Genomic DNA, 6,000 nt, shown 5'->3' on the forward strand with positions numbered 1-6,000 from the left:
GTCTGCATCCCAGGAGTAAAGCCCATTTAATCCTAATAAATTGTCTTTTTGATGTTCTACTAAATTCAGTTTGCTATTATTTTGTTGAGGATTTTTGCACCTATGTTCATCAGGAATACTGACATGTAGTTTTCTTTTTTGTCATGCCCTTGCCATATTTTGATATCAGGATGATACTGGCTTTATAGAATGAATCGAGGAAGAATCCCTCCTCCTCAATTTTTTGAAATAGTTTTAGTAAGATTGGTGCCAGTTGTTCTTTGTATATCTAGTAGATTTTCACTGTGAGTCTGTCTGGTTCTGGGCATTTTTTGGTTGGCAGATTTTTTTTTAATTATTTATTCAGTTTTGCAACTCATTATTGGTCTGTTTATAATTTCATTTTCTTCCTGGATCAATCTTAGGAGATTATGGGTTTCCAGGAATTTACCCATTTCCTCTAGATTGTCTAGTTGTGTATAGAGATGTTCACATGAATTAGAACCACAGGGATTTCACTTATTGCTTGTATGACCTAGCATAAGTCATGTGTTGGTGAAAATCAGTTTCCTTTTCTATAAAATAATGCAATACAAGTTACCTTGCATAGTGGATGCTATGATGTGTGCTGCTCAGATCTCCCCCTCAAGATCAAAGCAGTCATTCCCCATGTGAGAAGTATAGGTGGCTGACAGCTCTCTGCTGAGTTCCTCCCTAGGAACTGCCCTCATCCAGTTCCTTCCCTAAGGAACTCATATCAAGCAACTGGGTCAACTGGTTGGTGAAAGGATAAAAAAGTCCAGTCTCCTTTGGCCTCAATATGCAACAGCCCCAAGTGTTACTCCAGCTCCAGGGCTCCTCACTGAGTCTGTTGAGGACTTTGTTGCAACCGCATCCACAGCTCAACTTCCCCCTCTGCTCACTCCTATTTCCCTCACTCCCTCACAGGTATTGATTATTTCATGGGCACTCCCTAATACACTTTTCATACACAAATCCCCACCTCAGAGTCTGATTTTTTGAAAACCTGACTGAAGATACCTAATAGCTTTTTAAGTGTTAAAACAGCAATGTATATAAAGTACAGTATTTGCTATATTGTGAACACTCAATATTTGCTATTCTCTTCTCTTCCTCATTGTTTTGACCTGTTTTTCTATCATTCCTGGAAGGATATACAAACCAGGACATTCCATAAAAGGCAGTGTCTCCCCTTTCGCCTGATCAAAACTCCTTTTTGCACACAAATAATTAAACACATTCTTGGAAAGCCATTCATTCTTTTCTGGGGGCCACCAAAAGTTTTAAGCAGCTGAGTCACCTGTTCATATTTTTGCCTTAGAAAGATTACTTTGGCCTTAGTGTGAGAGTGGGCTCACAATTTAGGACCTACAGGCTAGGAACAGGTTTGAAAAAACGGTGGGTCCTAACTGAAGAAGTGGTGATGTGGTGGGAAAGAAGGAGGTCCGTGGGAGGGTTATCTCACAGGTGCATTTTTCAGGGTTTGGTGACTAAATTGAATGTAGGCTGTGAAAAAGAGTGGCCTATATACTATGGCCTTTAAAATTCCAGTTTAGTTTGCCGGTAGATGACAGTGCTATTCTCTAAGAAAAGAAGTATAAGAGGTGGCGTTAACTTTGGGGCAAAATTGCGAGCAAGGGGTATAAGATTACTTATTGGCTTGGGATATGGTCAGTATCCCAAGTATTTATGGTTCATGCATATGGTTCATGGAGATTTTCAGGGGCTATTTGAAAACGCAGAGCTGACTTTGAGAGAGGTATAATCTGAAGGAAAGCAAACAAATTTAGAAGTCATATTTTCAACTCCTTCATTTACCACCAAAAAGCTAAGATTTAGAGGCTAAAACTTTTAAGGGACTTACCATATGGCTAGTTTTTGGAAAGCCATGACCAGAAACTATATCTCTTGGGTTTCAGGCAATGCACCTATATCCTGATTGAGTTTCATTACGCTCTATTTACTTTCATGTTTCCCCAGTCTAACAATGCCTGACATACAACAAGTGTTTCAAATGTTTGCGGAATGAATATACTGATTGTGGCCTTCTTTGGTGGGGGTAGGACTGGTTCCACATCTTCACATCATCTCTGAAATTTATCTCAGAAGCATCTTGGAAGTCAGCAGACTCAGGGAAGTCCTGCTTAGTCATGAAATTTGCATTTCCCCCATGTACCTCCCAACCCCTCTCCACTTCCTCTGAGGGCAAAACCTCCGTTGTTCATGTCACACCCATGGGCAGCCTTTATGCTCAGTGCACAGACCTGATTGGGAAGATTGATAAAAGCAAAATAGAAAGAAGGCATGATCTGGCTCATATGAATTATATAATCAATTCCTCTTGTTTTACACTTGGGGAAACTTAGGCTAAGAGATCTTGTCTTAATTCACTCAAATTAGAGTTATGAGCTCAGAAGAGAGGAAGGAGCAGTTTGGAAAAGAGCAAGGCAACTAATATTTATTGAGAACTTACTGTATGACAGACTTTACATGGAATGATTTATTAAGGTTATCTCATTTAATCCTGATTTTTAAAATTATCCAGCTTTTTTCACATGCAGAAACTGAGGTTTAGAAAGTTTACTTTTCCTGAGGTTCTAAAGCTGGTAAATGATGGTTAGGGAACTCAAACTCAAGGCTGTCTGGCTTCAAAGGCCATGCTCCTTCCCTTACACCATGCAGCCTCCCAGAAGCTTGAAATGTGGTTTTGGGTATTTTAGGTATAAGCTTGGAGACCAACCAAACATGGTCATTCCAGTGCTCTTTCTAGGAGCCAACAGGCACTCCAACGTTGCCACCCTAGAAGGTCCTGCAAAATTGAGTGGTCTAGGTTTTGACAGAGTCCGGAAGACCCTTATGAACATACGATGGGCAATGGGTCAAACCCCAGGGAGTAACCAGAGCATCAACAAAGAAAGAAGAAAGTGTATTTGACTTCCAGCCTTAGCCCTGCTGGTCACTTGCCAGATGGCCTTGGGCTGGCCACTTCCTTCTTGTGCTCCTCCAAGATTAAAAAAAAAAAATAAGGAAATGCAAATTTTATGGGCTTCCCTGCTGACAATTTCCACATCTTCTTTGTGGTAATCATTTATATCACAAAGAAGGTGGGAAAAGGTGATGTATGCACCAGGGAGATAATCCTATTCCTAAGAAGTGGTTCTTAGACTCTGGAGAGGCAACAATTGGTTTGAGTCCTCACAAATGAGTGGGAGTTTGTTAGGCCAATGAGGAGGGGGAGGGGATTCCAGGAAGTGAAGTGTAAAAGCTTTACAGTGAAGGCGTTGAGTGAATTCGGGGAATTGCTAGCAGTTCAGGAAAGTTGTAGCATTCGGTGCAAAGGAGGGGCCAAACTAGAAATAAGACAGGAGAAATCCACAGAAACCAAGCCACATAAGGACCAGTAGAACCCTGTAGGCTCTCCAAAGAGCCTATCCTTAAAGGTTGTAAGTAAGGAAATGTGGTCATTGTTAAACTTGTGCTTTAAAGAGATCTTTCTGCTCTGCGTTCCTGCCCTCTCCCAGACACAGTGAGGGAAGGTGTTCTCTTTCTGGGTCCACAAAGGGGCATAGTTTTAAGACCAAGAATTTCCTAGTTCCATGCCCCACTCCCATCTCTCTCCATCCGGGAGATTTAACGGTTTATGTCGCGGACATGGGAAGAAACTAAGAGTCAATCACTCCAGGGGAAGTTCTAAGGAACTCTTTTAATTGGCCAGGGGTCTTAGAGAAGGTGGGGTTCCTCCCAAGCTAAAAGTCCCCTTCTTCCACACCCCTTCGGACTCCATGTTTGGGTCCCCTTCCATGAACACTCCCTTTGTGGAAGCCATCTTTCTCTCTCCTGGATTTCCCCGCTGGAGTCCCCTTCCACACTCTCTCGTGGAAGCCTGTCTTCCCCGCCTAAACTCCATCTCTGTCTCTATTCCCTTCCACTTAGTGTGGAAGCTGCTTTCCTCTCCTGGATTCCATCTTTCTAGATTCTCTCACTCTGTGAGAGTTAGCTGTTTCTCTCTCCTTCTCCTGTTTCTCTCTCTCTTTCTAAATAAATCACTTTCTACAAACACTTTTGAGTCCGGCATTTACTGTGCACTGCACCATGTTTCCCTCTCTCATTCTTGAGAGGACAGGAGACCAAGAACGTGGAGAAACATCCTCTCAGGGGAGCTGAGGGTACCCTGAACCCCTGAACTCCAATATTACAATAGCATGACTGACAGAGACTCTGCTCCTGTAGCCTGGGAGCCAGAATGGAGAGACGCATTGGGCAGAGCCCGGCAGAGCCACAGGAACTTGTAGTCCCCACCTATTTGTAATTCATGGAAGCTTTCTCCTCTTCTGGATTGGATCAACAGAAAAATAAACTGTCATCTTTTGGCAGATGATTCAATGGGAATTCAAGGGATTCAATAGGCATTCAAGGTTGAAAATGGCTATGTGCTCTGAGAACTCTCAGGTCTCTAAAAGGGGAGGCCTATACAAGGAAAGAAGAGGATGTGGTAAATGCAGAACAGACCCTCAGCATCTTGAAGGACCATCAAGGGGAAACAAGTATTGCAGACCTTTCATTAATCTATGTTTTTAAAGTTTTGTTTGAAAATAATGTCAAACTTCAAAGAGTTGCAAGAAAAAAGTATTATGAATAATAGTACAAAGAACACCCTTATAAATATCCTGCAGGGAGGGGCTACAAGTTGGCTGTGGCTGTGAATATCTCTGTAATGTTTTGCCCGTTTTGCTTTATCATTACCTACTAGCTCTCTTTCCCTTTCTCTGTCTCTATTTGAACTATTATAGGGTAGGTTGTATATATCATGGCTCTTTATCCTAAATACTTCAGTGTGAAGAATTAGAATAGTTCTTACACAACTACAGTATAGTTAGTTATCACTTAAGTAAATTTTACATTAATAATCTACTGTTTGTACTTAAATTTTGTCAGTTGACCCAGTAATGTCCTTTGTAGCCATATTTTCCCTCCAGGTCAGGATCCAGTCTAGTGTCAGACATTGTATTTAATTGTTGTATCTCTTTAGTATCCTTCAACAGGAACATTTCCACAGCCGTATTTTCCCCTTTATGACATGAATAATATATTTGAGGAATGCAATCTTCCCACCCTCTCTTTTTTTTTTTTTTTTGAGACGGAGTTTCGCTCTTGTTGCCCAGGCTGGAGTGCAATGGCGCGATCTCGGCTCACCGCAACCTCCGCCTCCTGGGTTCAGGCAATTCTCCAGCCTCAGCCTCCTGAGTAGCTGGGATTACAGGCACGCGCCACCATGCCCAGCTAATTTTTTGTAGTTTTAGTAGAGACGGGGTTTCACCATGTTGACCAGGATGGTCTCGATCTCTTGACCTCGTGATCCACCCGCCTCGGCCTCCCAAAGTGCTGGGATTACAGGCTTGAGCCACCGCGCCCGGCCCTCTTTTTTAATAGCAGACTTCTCACTAGGGGTTTTTTGGTATTTCCTTACTATTAGATTCACATTATCCATTTCCAGTCTAGGTACTATACAATTGATGTTGTACCCTCAGCATATCACATCTAGAGACCCTTAACGTCTTCTCATTGATGATGTTAATTTTGATCACCTGGCCAACACATTGCCAGATTTCTCTATTGCATAGTTCTTTTTTCTTTTTTTGTTTTAACTAATAGCTATATGTTGGCATACAGTGTAAGGCCATGCAAACATCTTACTCCTCGTCAAAATTTCCTCTGAGATTTAGCATCTATTGATAATTTTTGCCTGAGCCTGTCTTAACTGTGATACTTGCAAAATAATAACTTTCTTCACTTCAGCACTTTTCTCCCTATTTGGCATTCTATTGCAAGCAAGAGCCCTCCCTTTATCTATCTATCTAATCTATCACATCTGTCTTCTTGAGTCAGTTTTGGTAGTTTGGGTGATTCTTGAAATTTTTCCATTTTGTCTAATTTATTGCTGTACCATTGTTCATAGTATCACTCTTATAATCATTTTTATTTCTTTAAGGTCAGAAGTAA

Source organism: Sapajus apella, unplaced genomic scaffold (genome assembly GCF_009761245.1).
Source record: "Sapajus apella isolate SASKATOON/1434 unplaced genomic scaffold, GSC_monkey_1.0 scaffold119, whole genome shotgun sequence".
NCBI classification, from domain to species: Eukaryota; Metazoa; Chordata; class Mammalia; order Primates; family Cebidae; genus Sapajus; species Sapajus apella.